Raw genomic sequence first — 23,731 nt, forward strand, 5'->3', positions numbered from 1 at the left:
ATTTCAATGCAAAATTGAAAATTTCAATACGAAATTGTAAATTTCAATTTAAAATTTGTCAATTGAATACGAAATTGTAAATTTCAATACAAAATTGTAAATTTGAATCGAAAATTGTAATAGGAAATTGTTAATTTCAATACGAAAATTTTTAGTTTTAATTAAATTTCAATACAAAGTATTAAATTTCTACACGAAATTGTCAATTACAATACAAAATTGTAAATTTTAACAAGAAATTGTCAATTTCAATGCGAAATTAAACATTTCAAATTGCTATTGTCAATTTTATTATTGTATTACAAAATGAGAAGAAGTTCTATTTCGATAATTAAAACTTGTATTCGAAATTAAAGTTAAAAAATGAAAATTTTTATTCCAAATCAAAAAATTTTATTTGAAAATGAAAATTTATTTTTGAATTTTATATCAATATTAAACTTTTTTCTGGAAATTATTTTTTTTTATAAATTGAGAATTTCGACCAAAATTATTTTTTTTTTGTAAATTGAGAATTTAGATTGAAATTTTTTATTCGAAATTATAATATTTAATTTGAAAATGACAATTTCTTTTTATTTTGAATTTTATATCAAAATTATTTTTTTTTTTTTTTTGGAAATTCATTTTTTTTCTTAATTGAAAATTTCGATAAAAATTATTTTTTTTTTGGAAATTCAATTTGTTTTCTAAATTGGGAATTTCGATTAAAATTAATTTTTTTTTTTCTAAATTGAGTATTTAGAATTAAATTTTTGATTCGAAATTGAATAAAAATTTCCTATTATTTTTGAATTTTATATCAAAATTAATTATTTTTTTTGAAATTCAATTTTTTTTTCCCTAAATTGAGAATATTGATGGAAACTTTTGATTCGAAAAATTTAATTTGAAAATGAAAATTTATTTTCTATTTTTGAATTTTATATCAAAATTTTTTTTTTTTTTGTGAATTAAATTTTTTTTCTAAATTTAGAATTTGGATTGAAAATTTCAATCAAAATTATTTTTTTTTTTTGGTTGGAAATTCAATTTTTTTTTCTAAATTGGGAATTTCGATTGAAATTTTTGATTCGAAATTAAAAAATTTAATTTGGAAATGAAAATTCAATTTTTTTTTTTTGGAAATTCTATTTAAATTGAGAATTTCGATTGAAAATTTCGATCAAAATTAAATTTTTATTGGAAATTCAAAACTTCGATCAAAATTAATTTTTTTTTCTAAATTGAGAATTTAGATTTAAATTTTTCATTCGAGATTAAAATATTTAATTTGGAAATAAAAATTTCCTTTTATTTTTGAATTTTATATCAAAATTAATTACTTTTTTTGGAAATTCAATTTTTTTTTCTAATTTGAGAATTTTGATGGAGATTTTTGATTCGAAATTAAAAAATTTAATCTGAAAATGAAAATTTCTTATTTATTTTTGAAATTTATATCAAAATTATCTTTTTTTTTGTAAATAAAATTTTTTTTTATAAATTTAGAATTTCGGTTGAAAATTGCGATCAAAATTAATTTATTTTTTATTTGGAAATTCAATTTTTTTTTTATAAATTGGGAATTTCGATTGAAATTTTTGATTCGAAATTAAAAAATTTAATTTGGAAATGAAAATTCATTTTTTTTGGAAATTCAATTTAAATTGAGAATTTCGATCAAAATTAAATTCTTATTGGAAATTCAATATTTTTTCTAAATTAGAATTTCGGTTGAAAATTCCGATCAAAATTAATTTTTTTTTCTAAATTGAGAACTTAGATTTAAATTTTTGATTCGAAATTAAAAAATTTAATTTGGAAATAAAAATTTCATTTTATTTTTGAATTTTATATCAAAATTAATTACTTTTTTTGGAAATTCAATTTTTTTTCTAATTTGAGAATTTTGATGGAAATTTTTGATTCGAAATTAAAAAATTTAATCAAAATTAATTTTTTTTATAAATTTAGAATTTCGGTTGAAAATTTCGATCAAAATTAATTTTTTTTTTGTTTGGAAATTCAATTTATTTTTCTAAATTGGGAATTTCGATTGAAATTTTTGATTCGAAATTAAAAAATTTAATTTGAAAATGAAAATTTTCTTTTTTATTCTTGAATTTTATATCAAAATTCAATTTTTTTTTTTTGGAAATTCAATTTTTTTTCTAAATTAAGAATTTAGATTGAAAATTTCGATCAAAATTTATTTTTTTTCTAAATTGAGAATACGATTCGAAATTAAAAAATTTCTATTCGAAATTAAAAATTTTTATTTGAAATTGGATTTTTTTATTTAAAATTCGAAATTCAGAATTTCTAGTGAAATTTTTTATTCGAAATTGAACAAAAATTTATTCTGAGAACTTTTCGTAATTGAAAATTTATATTTTAATTTAAAAATTTGTGTTTCGAAACGAAACTAAAAAATTGAGAATTTTTTCGAAATTGAAAATTTGTATGAGATTGCCTATTTAGAAATTTCTTTTTGAAGAAACCCAATAAGCACCAAAGCCCCAAAAATTCAAGCACTTGAACATTTTGTTGGAATTTGACTTCATTGCAAATGTAATTATGCTTTAAACATGAAAAATATTTGAAAAAATTAAATATTTTTCAAACAAAAAACATATGGCTTGAATTTATGTTGCCTTTTTACTGGAAAATGCTATTGAAATAAAGTGTAATACAACTGTAATTCAATTGCTTGACTATAACTCAAGGCTTGAATTAAACTTGCGTTTAACTTGAAAAAGTGCTTATTGGTAAACATTCTTTCGAAATTAAAAATTTTCAAAAATGGAAGCAAATTTTTTGAATATGACGATTATAACTATTGTTGTCATTGACCAGTATTTTAATATATTTTTAATGTTGACAGATTTAAATAAAATTCAATCCTTAAGTTGGAAATAATACCAATTAAACGTTACATTCAAAACGAAGTATATATTTTTTTATTTAAAATCTTTAAGTGGAAAATAAGTGCCATCCTAATGTACATATGTATGTATATACTATGCAGCTAAGAATGTATTAAGGATTTTAAAGACATTTGTATTTGTTTGTATTTCACATTTTAATTTCATGGGATACAATTCCACCAGTGCATAAACGGGTATATGTATCTATGTATCTACACAGTAATAAGGAGTGAGATCGAAAAATTCTTAACACACGTTTTTCATTACATTTTTTAACCCAAGTATTATTTGAATTTTTTTTTTATCAAGTTACCTTTGAAAAACATGTCAGTTATTATGTGTAATGTCAATTATATTAATTTTTTTGTTAATCTGATTAAAATGAGTGACCAGAAAAAAGTGCGTACTGAAATTATTAAATATTTTCAACAAAACCCAACTTGGTCTTACAAAAAGTTGGCCAAGCATACAAAGGTCTGCCGTCAAACTGTTTCCAATGTTATTAAACAGTACCGGGAGAACTTGTCAGTTGATAGAAAACCTGGTTCAGGTAGAAGGAATGGTCCACATGATGTTTCTAAAGCCAAAAAAATAGAACGCATTTTCAAAAGAGCTCCCAACACATCCGGTAGGAAAGCAGCCCGGTTAGCTCAGTGCTCGGACTATTTGGTACGAAAAGTTAAAGCTAATGCAGGTTTAAAAACATACAAGGCTCAAAAAGTTCCTGACAGGAACGCTACTAAAAATTTAGAGGCCAAAAACAGAGCACGGAAATTGAAGTCAAGTTTTATAAAAAAATATTCTTGCTGCATAATGGATGACGAAACGTATGTTCTGGCAGATTTTTCGCAACTTCCAGGTCAAAAATTTTATGTTGCTGATGCTCGAGGGAATGTTGAAGAAAAGTTTAGGACCCAAAAGCAGACAAAATTTCCCAGAAAGTTCTTGGTATGGCAAGCAATATGCAGTTGCGGCAAAATAAGCCACTCATTTGTTACAACGGGCTCTATAAATACCGAAATTTACATCAAGGAATGTTTACAAAAAAGGCTGCTTCCATTCATAAGACTTCATAATGTGTCCACTTATTTTTGGCCTGACTTGGCATCCTGTCACTATGGCAAACAAGCCCTTGAGTGGTACAAGAACAATAATGTGGTATTTGTACCAAGAGAGGCAAATCCTCCAAACTGCCCGGAGCTAAGGCCAGTGGAGAGATATTGGGCTCTTGTTAAAAGAGAATTGAAGAGTACAAAAAAGGTGTCCAAAAGTGTGGTAGATTTTAAACGGAGATGGACTACATGTTCGAGCAAAGTGACAGAAAGCACTATAAAAACGTTAATGGAAGGGTTTCCGAAAAAGGTTCAAAATTTCATCACTAGTGATTAAAACTATAAAAATAATTTTTTTTGTAAATTGTAATAATAATTTCAATCAAATAAAAAAAAAATTAAAGCTGTAAGTTTAGTGGTTTCTTTTTTATAAACATATATGTATGTTAAGAATTTTTCGATCTCACTCCTTAAGTGACCATCCCTTTGCAATCATCAAATAAGAATTTAGCTAGATGACCAGCCATTTAAGCCATTTTTAATTTATTTTCGTTATTACAAATTCTTTCGTCAAGTCGCTTGTAGCGAGGATTTTCTACTTAAGTATTAGTTTCTGTTATCAATAATGTATTTCTCTTCTATTTTTTTTCCTTCATCTACATCTTCTTTTGTATGTCTTGTAGTGGTTTTAATTGGAAAATAAAAATGCTGGGAATGTAGTGTAGTTGTTATTGCAGATGTTAAATGTGAATAAAGTAACATTTACAAAGGGTGGGATGATTTTATCGAACACTTAGGGTAGTCGTACGGCCCCAACAATTGTTGATTATAATTAAACTATATGTTGAAAATAAGTTATCTGGTGAAATATTACAGATTCGTTAAAAACAATTTCTCCAAAATATCGTAATTCGTTATTTTCACTCCAATCGAAACGTGTTGCGAATCTTTGTTGCGTGTGTAGATCTTTGGGGACAAAGCGTAATGTCAAATACCTCGCATTCGAAATAGTCTGACAAACCTAGTTTTTGGATAAAACCTTAGCTTTTGGATATGTCTCGCTCAAAATCAATAAACGTATTACGTTTTTTAAATATAATTTTTTGAACTTTAACCGCTAATAACTCACAAAGCGAAAAAGTAATTCTAAGTTACTCTTAACACTAAGGTGTAGGTGTTAAGATTCTCAAATATATAGTTTTATAAAACTTTATATCAGCTATAATAAAGTTTTATATTTAAAAATTAAAAAAAATAACTTTCAACCATTTTTACAACATTTTAACAAAAACTCTTAAAACCCCCAATAGGTTTCATATACAAAAACTCCCTTTTGGTGTTTCTTCAAACAATAAAATCTCCTTAGTATTTAAGTAATTCCAACACCCAACAACAATCGGCATTATACTTTGATTTTAATTTTCGACTGGAGGATACCGCACACTGTATAATTATAAATAAAATCATTAAATTTTGACACTTTTAATTACTTTTGCTTAATGTTTATGCTTATTTTCTTTCGTTCTACAACTTTTATACTTTAGAAAACATTAAAAGCTAAATATTTGTATCTTTAGGCATTGAGATATTTTTTGTTGTTGTTTTGTTTTGTTTAGTAAAAAAGATATTAAAAAATATGACTGCCACAAACAATTGGGTTTATGCTGTTTGAAACAGTTTTCTTTTCATTGTCTTTTATTATTTCTTGTTGCGATGGGTGGGTGGCCATAATAATCTCTACTCTCCTTGAACTTTTTTAATGTGTTTAATGTGTTTTTATTAATTTTTCTGCAGAACTTTCTTGCGAGCTCAACAAGGATAACAAAAGTTAAATGCATGTTTTAAATTAAAACAAAAATTAAAAATAACAAAAAGAAAAAAAACAAGCAATTGCTTATTCCTAGTAAGTGTAAATGTAGCAGAAAAAATTGTACACAAAAAGTACGAAAAAAAAAAAACAAATGTCAAGTAAAGTTACTAAAGACAACAATAACAGGAAAAAACAACACATTCCACACAATGAAACTTTCTTTCATTCTTTACGTTTTAAGAATTTATACATTCAGTTCTTTCCGCAAAAAGAAATTATCGCGTATTTTATAAAAGTTCTTCCTTCGCTTAATGTTCTATGCCACAGTTTTTGTTGTCTTTGTCGCAATCGTGTACAAAATGCAACTAAATTATGATAAACTAAGTGGAAATTGAGAAATGGTCAAAAGCGACTGAGAAAGTAGTACAAACATGACTGAGATTATGTATGTAGTTTTATTAAATTAGCAGAAATACTACTTTTTTAAAAAAGGTCTTGGATGGCCCTAAATATAAATTTTTGAAATTAAATTACTTTGCTGGGCAGATTATTGTTTTTTTTTAAATTTTTATTAAAAATTAAAATAGTAGTAGAAATACTAATTTGTTACAGTTTTTAAAAATATCAAAATATAATTTTTTTAAATAAAATTACTTTACTGGACAGATTATTCCACTTTTTTTATTAAAAAATAAAATAGTATCAGAAATACTACTTTTTTAAAAGGTCTTAAAATTCCAAAATACAAATTTTTAAAATTAAATTACTTTACTGGAGAGATTTTTCAACTTTTTTTATTAAAAAATTAAATTGTATAGAAATACTACTATTTTTAAAAAGGTCTTAATCGTTCCAAATACAAATTTTTAAAATTAAATTACTTTGCTGGTCAGATTATTGCAATTTTTTAAAATTTTTATTTAAAATTAAAATAGTAGTAGAAATACAAATTTTTTTAAAAGGTCATTAAATGGTCAAAATATTATTATTTTAAATAAAATTACTTTACTGAAAAGATTATTGCACTTTTTTATTAAAACAAAAATAGTAGCAGAAATACTACTTTTTTAAATGGTCTTAAAAGGCCCCAAATACAAATTTTTGAAATTAAATTACTTTGGTAGGCAGATTATTGCAATTTTTTTAAATTTTTATTAAAAATTAAAATAGTAGTAGAAATACAAATTTTTTTAAAAGGTCGTAAAATGCTCAACATATTGCTATTTTAAATAAAATTACTTTACTGGACAGATTATTGCACGTTTTTATTAAAAATAGTAAAAATAGTAGTAGAAATACTACTATTTTTAAAAAGGTTCTAGAAATACTACTATTTTTAAAAACGTCTTACTTTGCTGGTCAGATTATTGCAATTTTTTTAAATTTTTATTAAAAATCAAAATAGCAGTAGAAATAAAAATTTTTTAAAAGGTTATAAAATGGTCAAAATATTGCTATTTTAAATAAAATTACTTCACAGAACAGATTATTGCACTTTTTTATTAAAAAATTAAATAGTAGTAGAAATACTACTGTTTTAACAAAGGTCTTAAAAGGCCCAAAATATAAATTTTTAAATTAAATTACTTTGCTGGTCCGATTATTTCAATTTTTTTTAATTTTTATTAAAAATTAAAATAGTAGTAGAAATATAATTTTTTTTAAAAGTTCTTACTGATTATTGGACTTTAAAAAAAAAATAGTAGCAGAAACACCACTTTTTAAAAAAGTTCTTAAAAGGTCCAAAATATAAATTTTTTAAATTAAATTACTTTAAATTTTTTAAATTAAAATAGTAGTAGAAATATTGATTTTTTTAATAGGTGTTAAAATGCTCAAATTAAAATTTTTGAAATTAAATTACTTTGCTGGGCAGATTATTGCAACTTTTAAAAAAGGCCAAAATATATGTAATTTTTTTCAAATTAAATTACATGCTGGGCAGATTTTTTTATTGCAATCTTTTTAAATTTTCAATAAAAAATAAAATAGTAGTAGAAATAAAAAAATTTAAATAGATGAAAAACATTTTAATAATATATAAAAAAGTAGCAGAAATACAGCTTTTTGAAAAAAGTCTTAAAAATAAAAATATATAATTTTTTGGTTATATCTTTGCAATTAAAAAAATAGTAGTAGAAATACTACTTTTTAGAAAAGCCTTAAAAGATTCAAAATATGAATTAAAATACTTAGCTGGACAGATTTTTACAATTCTCTAACTTTTTTAGAAAAAAATAAAATAGTAGTATATATACTACATATTTGAAAAAGTTTTAACAGAAAAACAACACATTTTTCTATAATAATTTTGCCTTAAGCGCTTCAAAAATGTCTAAAATTATTACTCCATGTTACGTTATTTTTCATTTCCAACAAAACAACACTAAAACTGAGTATACCCACCAACCAAAGGTAGCGTTAAAAAAAACTATGAATAGAGGAAAAAACACTCTACGGAAATACTACATGCACAACAAGAGGAACAACGAAATGTTAATATAGAATTGTTTCCGTTTTAATTAGTTGACACATGCATAAACACCCAAAGCTGTGAGTGGTTGGGTGAGCTTTTATGCCACAGCACTCTGCAGCAAACTCTATAATGTTGTTGTGACAAGTGGCAGGAGGGAAATAACAATAACAAAACAACAAATAACAATAACTAAAGCGTGAAAATGCACAAAAACATCAGCAACTATGAAAAGGACTAAAGAAAACACACGCACGCGGATTGGGTGAAAAAGTGTGTGTAGGAATGAGTGTGGCGTGAGTAAATAAAAAATAAAAGTGTAACAAAAAGTTTTGCCGAAAACAAAAATATAATTATAATGAAAATGTCAGAAAAATCAAATAAAAATTATTAAAAAACTTAATATTTCACAAGAATAAATAGTGAACTAAAGCTGTTCATTTCATTACCAGTATAAAGAAAGTATATTTCTTTAAAGAATTTAAACAAAAAATTCAGTTTTTTCTCAAATCTTTAGTTACTTCTCAAACATTAACACTTTTAATAACAATGATTTTTTAATAAAACTTTTTATATCAATAAAAATAATTGTTCTGTTGCATTTGCATCCCTTTATCGCCTTTGTGCTGCTGCTGCTGTAATTGTTCCCCGCAATACAAAAAATAACCCTTTTATTGAGGTATTTTCAAAAGTGCCACTTAAATTTATGGCATGACATAAAACCAAGAATTTTAGCTAATGTTTATACGAGTAAGTATAACTTTGGTATTTGCAACACTTTATTTTAAATACTGTATGGTTTACATTTAAGGACTCTTTATGAGGGTAATGACTTTTGGGCAATTATAAAAAATTTATTACGTTATAAACAGAGATAAGTGCTGTGATGTTAATAAAATACTTATATTTAGCAAAAAAAAGTACATTGAAGATTTATATAATGAGTGATGAGAATGAGAAAATTTCTGAAGCTATAGAATAAAATGAGTTTTAAGAATTGTTCCTAAAATTTTGGATATGCCGCTTTAATTGTAGTTCAGTGTTGTCAACTAAAAACAAAACGGTTTTGATAGTGATCACAATCCATATTGCTGAGTGCTATTCAAGTTGCTTCAGGCAATTGAGGATTCCATTGAAGCAAAGAGATCGAAAATTGAAAATATCCACAGTTGATGATTTTATTGGTGCTAAAAGATCCACACTTGAATCTAAAATCAAAGCTAATCCTAAAATATAAAAAGATGTAAGAAATTAAAAAAAAAACAAATTTCAATATTGAATTTTGTCTTAATTCTTAATAATTTCTTTTTTAAATTATTAGTAAAAAAAAATATGACAAACAAATTGTTTATGGTGTCAAAAAAATACGTATTAAAAAATATTTTTCCCGATTTTCACCCATTGTGGGTCCAACTTACTATGGCCTTCAATTCGTCGTTGCAAGGACTTCGAAATATCTATCATTTTATATCCATATTGTCTATATTAATAACTTGGTTATCCAGAAAGTTATTAAGTTTTTAAGTTTTACTGGTATTTACCTTAGATCTCAGCCATTTGTGGGACGATTTTCTCGATTTTTTATACCAACCGAAACGGGTCTGTATGAATCATGTATGTAATTTATTTGGGGTCTACGGAAAGTTGATTTCAACATACAGATGTATAGATGGACATTACTTTATCGACTCCGCTAACTATAACGATCCAAAATATATATACATACATTAGAGTGGGTCAATTTGTATGGAGCAAAAAACCGCAACAAGCGGTTATCAAAATCGTAACCTACGATGAATTCTAAAAATGTTTGCCAAGGAAACCATGGGTCTATAATCAAAACCGAGCTTCCCATTTTTAACGCGAAAAATTTTCTTTCGTATTTAATATTTTTGTTTAAATACTAACATTTTATTTAGCGTTTTAAGAAATTTGACTATGCTTGGGATTGATCGAAAGGAAAGAATGGAAAAAAGATGAATCTTTGCAAATGGAGTAGATAAAGAATAAACTACACCCGAGGAAGGTTACAAATTCTCATATTGTGGTTGTGCGAGAACCTAAAACCGATATTTTGGGTCACAGTGGGGGAAATGACAAATAAAAAAGGTGCAAATAAACTAACCGATAATCCGATTTTAATAAACTATAGAGGAGGTGTTTCTAAGCTTATGGACTTTCAACACTAAGGTGAAGCGGAGTCCCAAGCACCCAAATTGGGGTGTCTCGAGTATATTACAAATTAAAAATGATGCAAAATGTTTGTTCTCGATCCAATTTGAAATATTTGTATATATGTGGAATCTAGAAGAAAGCTACAAAAAATATTACCAGAACATTATTTTATAGTTTACGAGATATTCACCATTGAAAATTAAAATTTTATGTTTTTTACTTACCTTGGGCTGTATTTTTGCAATTTACGGATCCAAATCTCTCCCGATTTTTTCAAATATATATCGTTTAAATGTAGTATATTTAAACAAAAATATAAAATACGAAAGGAAAATTTTCGCGTTAAAAATGGGAAGCTCCATTTTGATTTTAGACCCATGGTTTCTTCGGCAAAACTTCTTAGAATTCGTCGTAGATTACGATTTTGATAACCGCTTTGTCGAGAAAAAAATTGACCCACTCTAATATACATACTATGTGGGGTTGCAAATGAAAAATTTAGAAATTACAAATGAAATGACAAACTTATATACATATACCCTTGCCACAGATAGTAAAGGGTATAAAAATATCTACAATTGACCATAAAATGAATGTATAGAAAGATCTACGATTAAAGCTAGAATTGTATTGGGTATATGACTTAAAAATTAGTAATTTTTTAATTTCAAAATATTGACTATGACCTTTTACCATTTTTCTGGCAACATATGGATTCGAGACAAAAACACTGATCATCTTTTGAGGCCATGAACGAATCAAGTCAATATCGGATATTCTTTTCCAAAGTGATGTATCCCAGAGAGAGCGTTCTCCATGGATCGAAACAAATAGTAAGTAGTCGGTGCACGGTGCACGGTCCGGACTTTAAAGCGTGAGAGGTAAAACTTTCCAACCACTTCATTATAGAAATGTCATAGTGGAATATATCGGTTTCATGTCCGACCGCATATTCTGGGCATTTTTCGACCAATGCACAGTGGTCGGTGCTGTATGGAGTCGGCGGCCAAAAATACTTCCAGTGTAGGTATCAACTTGTAATTTCGGTCACGGCTTTATAAATATGTCAGAACTATTTAATGATAAAATGGGAGTGGTTGATGACTCATACCCTCCACCTACCATACCTTAGCATCCAAATTCACCCCAACGCGCGGTGCGAGGTTATGGTTTTTATACGATTGCATTTTTGCCAAAATTTTTAAATTTTTTGGCAATTATAATTTAAGCGTGTTTCTAAATGACTTTCTTTAAATGTGTAGCCCTCATTTATAATATAGTTTTTCACGACATCCTTCACTTTTCGAGCTTTTTCAGCATTCTAAGCACCAAATATCAAAAATATGTGAGCGCGAATGTTTGCAATTATAAGATGTGACTATTGCAAAAACAATTTATAATAAGGACCAAATTCATAAAGTAAAAATATTAAAAGTCCGTGGAAAAGAAAAAAAAAAAACAAACACAATTCTTTACATGCATAACAATAACAAAGCAACGCGAACATAAACTAACAAAACACCTCACAAAAATTCAAAGTTGGACATCAAAAACAACGAGGCCGCTTTGGTGTATGGGAGATAAATCAAAGAGATGCAAAATGATGCAGCTGAAATTTCCAATTTTAGAATCTTGGAATATTAACTAATAAACCAGAAAAAATCCCATTGGAGACTTCAGGGGGAAACACAACTAAAACTCTAGTTGAAATTGAAATATATGGACGAACGAACACTAAAAATTACACTGGGCAAATATTAATTTTATAAAAAATACACAAGAAGCTAAACACATTGTAATTATGTGTTAATACCTTCCAATTCAATATTCATTTTGATTTTTTTCAAAAAAACATTTTTTTATATGGTTTTAATTAATTTAAAACCTTGTTTTTATAAGAAATAGTGATGACACATTTGGTGACAAACTTTTCGTTTTTTTTTTATTTTTGGCCTATGGGATCGACCAGTGTGCAATGGTCGCTTTACAAACGAATCAGTTGTGTTCAGTTGTAGCAGATCATAGTAGATAGGACCCTTTTGCTCCCACCATATATAGGGCATTAACTTAGCGCCATGGACATTTGTTTCTGATATCGATTCAGCTGGTTGGCCGGGCTTTACTTATGATCTCTTACGGGTTATCGTAATGGATCCATTTTTCATCGCAAGTAACGATTCGGTGCAAAAATGATTTTGCAAAATACAAAATCGACTTTCAATGTCTCTCGGCTTCAATTCGTATGGTACCCAATTTCCCTGCTTTTGGATGACTGCTGCTGCTGCTTGCAAACGTTTTGAAATTACTACTTGAGTAGCTCACAATGACTTTGGAAGCTCTAGTTGAGTTTTACAATAATCTTCATGAGTGTAATGCCTCCAATTCTTGGCCTTCAAACGTATTTGGCTGGTCAAAATCACGATACAAACCATATCTCGCAAGTTGAAAACGATGGAACTGATTCGCCATAAGCTGTAGTGTGCTTCAGTGGCACTTTTTAAACCCTACACCACCATAGTGGGTAGGGTATAATGCGTTTGTGCAGGTGTTTGTAACGTCCAAAAATATTAGTCTAACGCCCATCTTAAAGTATACCGAACGAGTCAAAATCACTTTCTGAGTCGATTATACGATGTCCGTCCGTCCGTCTGGATGGCTGGCTGTCATGTAAACCTTGTGCGCATAGTACAGGTCGCAATTTTGAAGATATTTGGATAAAATTTTTCGGCCCATGGACCAAGTATGTTGAAATTGGCTGAAATCGGTAAATTATTTCACCTAGCCCCCATACAAATGTCCTCCCGAAATTGGACTTTATCGTTCATAAATATTTTGTTTATATATGTATCTACACAAAATTCGTTCCAGATAAGTTTTATATATACAAAATTCATGTCACCAAATTCTGTTATGATCGGTCCATAATTACTCATAGCTCGCATATAGACCCGCTTCCGAAAATCACTTTAATATGCATAAATTTCTTAAAAATGTTGGTATACACACAAAATTCAATATAAATGACTTTCATATTGACATAAATCACACGACCTAAAATCATGGTGTCGGTCCATAATTGGTCATAGCTCCAATATCAGGCCCACTTCGAAAATCACTCACGATTATAAGTTATTGATATTTTTAAAAGAAAAATGTTTTTGCTCATTTACTTAGTGTAGGGTATTATATGGTTAGGATTGACCGACCATACTTTCTTACTTGTTTCAAATTAAAGAAGTAAACCAAAACTATTCGCATATGACACTTTGTTCGTACAAAATTCGGCATTTTTGAAGAAAATGTAAAAAAAGATAAAATCACTGTTTATTATTGGTATTTTATTTAAGCTTTGATATTTTTCTGAAATACAAATAGAAATTTCTTAAATACAATTGGAAAATTCTGAAATACAATTAGAAACTTTTTAAGTATAAAATAAAAATTCTGAAATACAATTGGAAATTTCTGAAATATAAATGTAAAATTATGAAATATAATTGGAAATTTCTGAAATACAATTGGAATTTTCTGAAATACAATTAGAAATTTCTGAAATACAATTGGAAATGGTGTAGTTTGAACTATTAAAAAAAATGTTGGTTCAATTTGTATTTGAAATCATCCATAAATTAAAATCTGTATTTTAAATCATTTTCAGTATTAAGATTCTTATTTAAACCAATACAATATGACATATTTATAAAAAATAACAAACATATAAATTATATATTTTTTAGATTGTTTATTTGTGGCATATTGTGCAATATATTATTCACACATACAACAAATAAATCCAGTTTACTATCACACCTATACAAACACATGAACATAGATACATATGTATATATATGTATATATAGAGGGATACACGTAACCGCAGGATATTATTGTTTCATAGCATTCTAAAATAACTTTGTTATCTTTTAATTTGATTTGGAAACAATTTCAACTATAGAAAACACCATTACAAGTGAGGTGAATTGAAGTGAATGGTGTGATATAAAATCAAATAGAATACAATATTTCGAACACTATACAATATTTTAGTTTTCAACCATTTTATGCACGTAGCCAGAGGTTTTATTTATTTTATTTGAACCATATTTAGTTTTTTTATTATTTTTTTTTTTTTTGCTAATTTACTCTTTACTGTTAAAGGGCGACAATAACAGCAGCAATTGTGAAAATGAAGTGAAGAGAAAAACTAATATTTTGCCATATTGATATTCAAGTTTTTCATTTATTTTTCTTATTGAAAATCTTTTTGCCAACTAAAACTTACTTTAGTAATAAAAATAATATATAAATTAATATTTATTGCAACCCACTACTCCGATCTGTATTTACCGGGTAGATTAGAGTAAAAGAAATTTGGGGAAAAAATAACAACAACCATTTATTAAACTGCAAAATATTTTTATTTTAGTTTTTCGTGATTTTTTTTGTTGTTGTTGTTGTTATATTTGTTTGATGCTTTGTTCCACGTCAGCATTTTCAATAATAAAAGAAAAAACCCATTAGCCACATTTGTGGTCAGAATATGAAAAATTATAGTAAAACCCTTCAAAATATAAATACTCACACATATAAAGATATGCAGCACCAGCAACACATTTACACTTAGTCGGAACCCTGCAGATTTAAAAGTTCAATTCGTCAAGTTTACACTAAATAAGTCGTTACTAGTAAGATATAGTATTGGCGTTGATACTATGATAGCTGTTATTTTGCTAATTGGTTCCCTTTGTTTTGCTTCTGAAGACCAAAATCACAAGTTGACATTAAAATCAAAGAAATTAATAAATTTTTAAACATGCGAACGACTTGTCAACGCTTTTGACAGCAAATTTTAAATGATGTGTTTTAAAATTTGTATATGATTTTGCATTTCATGTGAATTTACCACAATACTACGAATGCGGTACTGGTCCCAAGCACTGCAGGGCATTTAAACAATACAAAAATTGTAATAAAAATATTTATGTGGGTGGATAATACTGTGCGTGTGTGTTTATATACAAACAATCAATTTGGTGGAAAATACTAATATTCGCACACACATCCATAAAATCATAATTATTTCCCAGCAGTTCTGAGTCGCTGTCATTTAGGATCTCTACTAGATATTTTTTATCAAATATTTATTTTTTGTTTTGAAACATTTGTACAATATGGTTTTGGACTATAAAGCGGGTGAGGAAGTCTTGTCTTCACTTCATTCGAAATACTTTTTAACTGGTCATGATAAATATTACAGATTCATGTCTGGACGCATATTCTGGGCGTTTTTGGGTCAATGCTCGATTTAAACGGATCAGTTGCATTCAGTACAGTTTGCCTGTAATGATCTGGTCATATTTCAACAGCTAGGACTCTTTTGCTCCCACCAAATACAGAGATTTACCCTAGCGCCATGGATATTTAGCTTTAATGTAGATTCAGCTGGTAACGCTTCGGGATATCGTTATGGATCCAATTTTCATGGCAAGTAATGATTCGGTCCAATCATTTCGGACATGCAAAATCGGTTTTCAAGGTTTTCGGCTACAATTCATATGCTACCCAATTTCCGTGCTTTTGGATGAATCCTGCTGCTTGCAACCGTTTTGAAATTACTGCTTGAGTAGCTCTTTCATACTACAATCTTAGCATCAATCATGGGTATTTTTATACTTTAATTTTAGTTTCAATTTTATACTTTATCATGAATTTTTTTTTACTTTAATTTTAGGTTTATATTCAATAGTCGATCACTTATACTTTAATTTTAGGTTCAATTGTAGATCTTTTTATATTCAATCGTGGATCACTTATTCTTTAATTTTAACTTTACTTTCGATTCAATCGAAAAATGCGGGATTTTTTTAAATTTTTATCTTTTATTTTAAAACTTTTGCACACTATAAATTTATTAAAAGTAGTGGCTATTGTTAGCTATAACCTTTTGCTATTTTTCCGGCAACAAATGGATTCCGAGCCAAAGTAACTGCTCATCTTTAGAGGTCAAGATCGAATCAAGCCAATATCTGACAATCTGTTCCCACAGAGAGCGTTCTGGACTATAAAGCGGAAGAGACAAAGCTTTCCAACCAATTTATTTTTAACAGGTATAGCAACATGTCATGATTGAATACTTATTACGGTTTGATGTCTTACCACATATTCTAGGTCTTTTTCGGACAACGCTCATTTCAAACGAATCAGTTGCATTCGGCACAGGTTCCCGGTGAAGGTCTGGTCGGATGTTAGCAGCTCATAATATATACGTTACTTTTCATGCCACCAAATATAGGCAATTGCCTTAGCGCCATGGATATTTGGTTATGGTATCGATTCGGCTGGTTTTTTGAAATTGCTGCTTGAGTAGCTCCTAAGATATTCAATCGGTTAACCGTTAATCGGTTTTTATCAGAACTTATCGAAATTATTGAAAGTATTTAAAATCTTAAAAGTCCAAATGCTTAGAAAAAACTAAAAAAATAACTGACAAATTGGATATTCTTTATCATGTCTTACTTTCGATTTCTGCAACATCTACAATCAGTGAGAGAGTTTTTTCCAAGTCGAGTTTTATTGAAACTAAAAAAAAAATATTTACTTTTTAGTTGAATTGTTATGTTTTGTTTATTTTTTATGTTTTTGTTCTTTTTATTAATAAAATACAATAAGTACACAAAATTCGTGATATAGTTTCAGTTTAACATTTAAATAGAAATTATTCGGTTAATCGAATAATTTAAAATTAGCCGATTATTAACCGATTAAATCTAAACCCCGATTAATTATTTGCTCGATTAACCGATTAAACCAGAAAACCGATTAATTGAATACCCTAGCAGCTCCCAATAATTTTGCAAGCTCTTGTTGAGTTCAACAACAATTTTCATAGAGTAATGCTTCTAATTCTTAAGGTAGGATCACACGATTGCCGCAATGCACCAATTTAATACAATTTTTATTGTGCTGAATTGGGGCCCAATAAAGAAATTGTCCCAATCAAATTCTCTGCAGTCACATGATTGCCTCATTTTATATAAATTTGATTGTCGTTAATTGGCGCAAAGCCATATAGTGGCAATAATTGTCGCATTCCAGTCACACGATTGTTCTAGTTTGCGGCAACTCAGAGAAACAGCTGTTGTCTAGATGTTAAATTTTGTTTTGTTTACATAAATGTAAAAAAATCTAATTGTGAAAAAATTATTTGTTAAATAAAAAAAGAAAATTGCGTCGGCCTTAATTATCGTATAAAAAAATTAATAAAGAAATGTTAAAAGATGTATGTGGGTCAAAGAGTGGCTCACAAAAAGAATATTTCTTTTACAAAAATGAATATTGGCGCTAATTGTCTTCTTTGATTGCCGCACTAGAACACAATAAATATTGTTGTATTTTTAACTTTTTTATTGGTGCATGTTGCCTATCAAGCATTCACATGATTGCCGCACCAGTGTTGCATTTGATTGGGCCAAATAAGCACAATATTGTTGTGGTTTGACATATGAGCCAATAAGTTGTGAAATCACACGATTGACGTACAAAATAGACCAACAATTGGTGCATTGCGGCAATCGTGTGATCCTACCTTTAGTCTTCATACTTTTATGGCTGGCTTGGGCGATTTTTGTATTCTGTGTCAAAACCACCAGTTCTGTATTGCACAAACCATCACTCGCACGTTGAAACACCCAATACGTTGAACTGAGTAAGTAGCACCCAATACATTGAAGTCTAAGCATAAATAAAAACAAAAAATCGAAATATACTAGACGTCATATTACAATGGGACACTAAGAAACAATTGACTTTCCAATCAATTACAAGTACAAAAAAAGTAATAATAGACTTCAAGTTAGATTACCTGGGATGTATAAAGTGACCAATTGGGATCAGTCAAGCGATCAGACATTTGAGAACATTGCTGTCTTTAAGAGATACATTGACTACTTTTAAAACTGCTGGGTTATGTGGGAGCTGAAATAATATAAAATAAAAAAACAACTATAGAGAGAAATTGAATAGAATGCACATTCGTAAATACTTATGAGCAAAATTATTCCAAATACATTTTTATCAAATGATATTTGTTAAATTTCGTTTATGAAAAAACAGTGTGTTATTCTAACAAACTTTAATGCAGAATCCGTTTGAAATTTAATTTCATTATCAGAATTTTTATATTTTCTATAAGCTAAAACTTAGGCATTCTCCACCTCCACCTAAAACTAGAATTAGACTACTTTGAATTATCAAAAAAAAATACGATATTTAGATGTGCATTGTATTTTGGATGCCATGCTAATTTTCTGATAGAGATCTATTGAATAATTTGGGATAAATGGTTCTTGTCCTCACTAATACGTTATTACTCAATAAAACCAATAGATGGCGTTCATATGTAGTCATATTAATCGTATGTATTTTGTTTTGTTTTACATTTTAAATGAAATTACATACATATTTTTATACCAGTCAGAAGTATGAAATTTTTGTCATTCCATTTATAACATAAACGTATATATATTCTGGACCCTAAAGGGCTGAAATTACCCCCAAATATTTTAAGCTGAGAAATAGTTGCTATTGAATATAAGCAAACCAAAAAAAAAATTGGAAAAATCGCAAGGCCAGCCAAAAAAATTAGAAGATCAAGAATTGGAGGCTTGCACCATGATGATTGTTATAAAATGTTGAATTTTATAACAATCAGCTTGCAAAATCATTGAGAGCTACTCAAACAGCAATTTTAAAACGTTTCCGACCAGTAGTATTCATCCAAATGCAGGCAAATTGGGTACCATCCGAATTAAAGAGACCTTTGTATGTCCAAAATGAAGCTTAAACGCTATAAAAGAAAATTATTTTTGCACCGAATTATTACTGGCGATGAAAAATGGATCCATTGAGATAACCCGAAGCGTAATGTATTTGGTGGGAAAACAACGGTCCTATCTGTTATGAGCTGCTGAAATCTTACCATCAGACCACCACAGGGAAACTGTACCGAATTCAACTGATTCATTTGAAGCGATCATTGGCCGAAAAACGTCCAGAATATGAGGCCAGACATGACACCGTAATATTCCATCATGGCAACGCTCGTTCAGATGTTGCAATACCTGTTAAAAAGTATTTACAATGAAGTGGTTGGGAAGTTTTGCTTCACCCGCTTTATAGTCCTCCGACTACTATTTGTTTCGATCTATGCAGAACGCTCTATTTGGTATACACTTCACTTTAGAACACAATATCCGATATTGGCTTGATTTGTTCTTAAGTTTTTAACGGGTTGTGATAGAAAGAAAATATTGGTGCCATTTTGTTAAGTTTAAAATGCCTTTTCATTGTGCATATTTAAAGAAACAAAAACATTCAAAATAATTACGATAACCGCAAATAAAATTTTTGAAATCAACTCTAATATATATATAAGTAAATTTTACCATAACGGATAGTGTAATTTTAAATCAGCAACATTTTTAAATCATCCTCGCATTTCAAGTTCTTCCTATTAAACAAATGAAAAATGATATTCCCAAAAAATATTTTTTATTACTTTTATTTTGCCAAATTTACTTTAAGCAACAAAATTGCGTCTGATGTAAAAACAATTACTGTGATCTTCTTTATTGCAATTTTTGCTCACACATACAAAAACTTCTAAATGCAAGCAAGATACAGTCGAATGTATCCATAAGTACAAGCAAGTAGCACCACCAACGAAAACCAACTAATAGGGGGGTCAGACGGCATGTATTGCTTGTGTATTGGGACATGTATTCGATACATATGGAATTCCATGTGTATGGCAAAATTCACGTTATACATACGATTCATAATTTCCACGTTCAAACGTACATATGTAATTGCATGTGACATAACCTCTATTAGTTTATATGTTTGTTGTTTTTAACAATATATTTATTTAAAACATTTTAAAATCACAATACATATATTTAATGCAATGAAATTTATTTTGTTATGATTTTTCTTTACTATTTTTTGTTTTGTTTTTTTATTTTGCACTCACACAGTGTTGTATTTCAAAATACAACACTGTTATACACACGAAAATAGAACATGCTCTAATTGCAAAAAATGTCACGAGTAATACACATGTATTTTACATACACAAAGTTTCATATGGATCACACGGTATGTACATGTTTACATATGGAAAAATGTCCCAATACATGGCACAAAACACAAGCAATACATGCCGTCTGACCCCCCTTTAAGTATTTTAGCATGAATCTATCGTTACCTAAAACGTAGAAGGCTGATGTCACCTCTAAAATAGCAATGGAATTACTTTATAAAGAAGTTTGAATTTCAAAAATAAACTTCTTTTATTTTAATGATTTAGATTTAATATTATAATTGAGGCTGTCAGTGCAAAAGTGGTGTAAACCAAAACTATATATTTAGTTTTATATTCAACTTACACCACTTTTGCTACATTACTTTGTTACTCTGGACAAAAACGATTTTTTCAGCTTTATCTGTTTTTGAATACTAAAAGCTACCCCGCTTTTGTATTGATTTTGGTAATATAAGGACTGTATGTAACACATGAACAGTAATCAAAAAAAATCAGGGTTACATCACTTTTGCGCTGATGGCCTCAATTATGAACTATCATTATTAGAAATGACCACTATCATTAAAATAACGTTACCTATATAATACTAAATACCGTTACTAATACACCGTCCGACAAATAGAGCAAAAATTCGTTAGACACAAACCGGATGTTATACATCTGAAACTATAAATTTAATGGAGAAAACCTGTGTTTTCAGTTTTTCATCTCGTGATCCTGTGTGAGGACTTCAAAGTTTCAAAGAAGAACATTTTTCAAAAAATATTTTTATTCCAACAATGACAAATTGTATGTCAAAAGAACAAGAAGAGTTGTAAAATATTTCGTATTATCCTGTAAGGATCACAAGATGTCAAAAATGTCCTTTAAAATGTTTATCTTTTAATATCCTTTAAGATTGCCAATAAATTCCTTTTAAAAAAATAGTGCGTTAAAGACCCAAATATTCTATACTAAATGTCAAAATTTCATCCTTTATAAATATAAAGCTCAAATTAAAATATAAAAAAAAAATTATTAGTATACAAAAAAGTTTTATTATGAAAAGTGCATGTTTATAAACAACACCACCATGTATAATAGTGGGGGAGGTATAATGGGTTAGGGCTGTTGTTTGCAACATACACAAATATTGTCCCAACACCCACCTTAAAGTATACCAATCTGCTCAGCATCACTTTCTGAGTCGAATAAGCGATGTCCATCCGTTCATCCATGTAAACCTTGTAATCAAACTACAGGTCGCAGGTTTAAAGATAATTCGACAAAATTTGGCACAAACCTTTATATTGCCTCAAGGACAAAGGCTATTGAATTTGGTTAGAATCAGCCCATTATTTATCCTAGCCCCCATACAATTGGCCTATTTGAAAATAGTTAAGCTCTCATAAATATCTTAATTATAAACATATTCAAACCAAATTCAGCACAATTAAGTTTTATGTAAGCCGAACTCTCACGACAAAATTACATGACGATCGGTCAACAATATTCCATAGCTCCCATATAAGCAACATTCTCGAAAATGTCATTAATATACATAAATCTCTGAAAATTCAACACAAATATGTTTCATATATTCGCAATTCATCCCACCAAATTTTGTGACGATTGGTCCATAATTAGTCATAGCTTCCATATAAGGCATACTACCGAAAATGTGTGTATTCAAATAAGATTCAACACAAATAAGTTTCATATCAAAAGAAAACTCTTTATAATCATATACCCGGTGTAGGGTATCATAAGGTCGGGCTTTCCCGACTATACCATTTTACTTGTTTATTAAAAAGTCTTCTTCGTTGCTTTTCACAACGGATATTGTTATATTTTTTTCGGATGAAATTTTAAAATAAAATATAAAAATTCAAATAATTCAAATTTAAAATATTTTTTAACACTTAAGTAGTTAAGATAGAAGGATGAAATTTTGGCATGTGGTATTCAATATTTGGATCTTTAACTCACTATTTTTTTAAAAAAAAAATATTGGAAATCTAAAAGGATATTTAAGGATAAAAATTTGAAAGGACATTTTTGACATCTTCTGATCCTTACAGGATAAATTAAAGATAATACGAAATATTTTACAACTCTTCTTGATCATTTGACACCAAATTTGATATAGTAGCATGATCAGAAGTATTTTAAAACATTTTTTTAAAAATGTACTCCTATGCAAATGAAATGAAAAACTGAAAACGCAGTTTTTCTCCATTTAATTTATTGTTTCAGACGTATATCATCCGCTTCGTGTCTAATATTGAGTGTCGTACGGTGATATAAACCAAAATAGCATTATTGTAAAATATACATAAATGCTTTGAATCGTTAACTAATCTTGCAAAAAAAAGACTTCAGATTCATAATCTGTGACAAGTCTCCTTAAAACCTGATTTTGACTGCATTGATACAAAACTGTTTAAAATTACGTAATTTTTAGTTAGGACTTATTCCATTTTTGGAGACGATATATGAGGATTTTTACGTAAATATGAATTTAAAAGTATATATGCGTGTTTTACTCCCAGCAAACATGCAATAATGATTTCATATGAAAAATAATTTTAAATCAAACACTTTTGCTATGATGAACAGGTGGCAAATTACTGTTAGAGTATCACATGGTATTGTCCTAAGGACATCCATAGTAGAAAGTCTAAAAAAACTAAGCATTCAATATGTAAATAATTTAATAAAATGTTTCAAAATCATTTATTTTCGTTTTTGCCCCTGAAAATTCTCGAAAACTTCACTTAGCATTAAAAAAAATAAGTGACTTTTTGTTTGTTGGTACATCTATGCAAAAACTGTCTATTTGAAGAACCTTTATTACTATTACAAAGTTGTAGTAGTTTCTTAACATGGCTTTTTGTTACATCTTGCGTGAAATAGCTTTCGATGCAATTTCTGTAGTTATTTAAATTAAATGCTGTAGGGTAATTGTTGTTCTTGGTGTTATACATAGTGTGTGTAAAACGTTGCTCTACTGCTTGGCTCCTGACTTGCAAGTGCAATAGAGTAAAAGTTCTAGAACCTGTTTATAAGATTATAGTTTAAGTGGAAGAGAATAAATAAGGAAGATATTAAAAATAAATAGTTAAAGGAAATACATATTATAAATATTTAAGATTTTATGAAAATAATTTATTTGAATAAAATGAGAAGGATTAAATTTATTGATTATACTAAGGAAAAAAAGACTTTATT

This window comes from Calliphora vicina, chromosome 2, assembly GCF_958450345.1.
Source record: "Calliphora vicina chromosome 2, idCalVici1.1, whole genome shotgun sequence".
NCBI lineage: Eukaryota > Metazoa > Arthropoda > Insecta > Diptera > Calliphoridae > Calliphora > Calliphora vicina.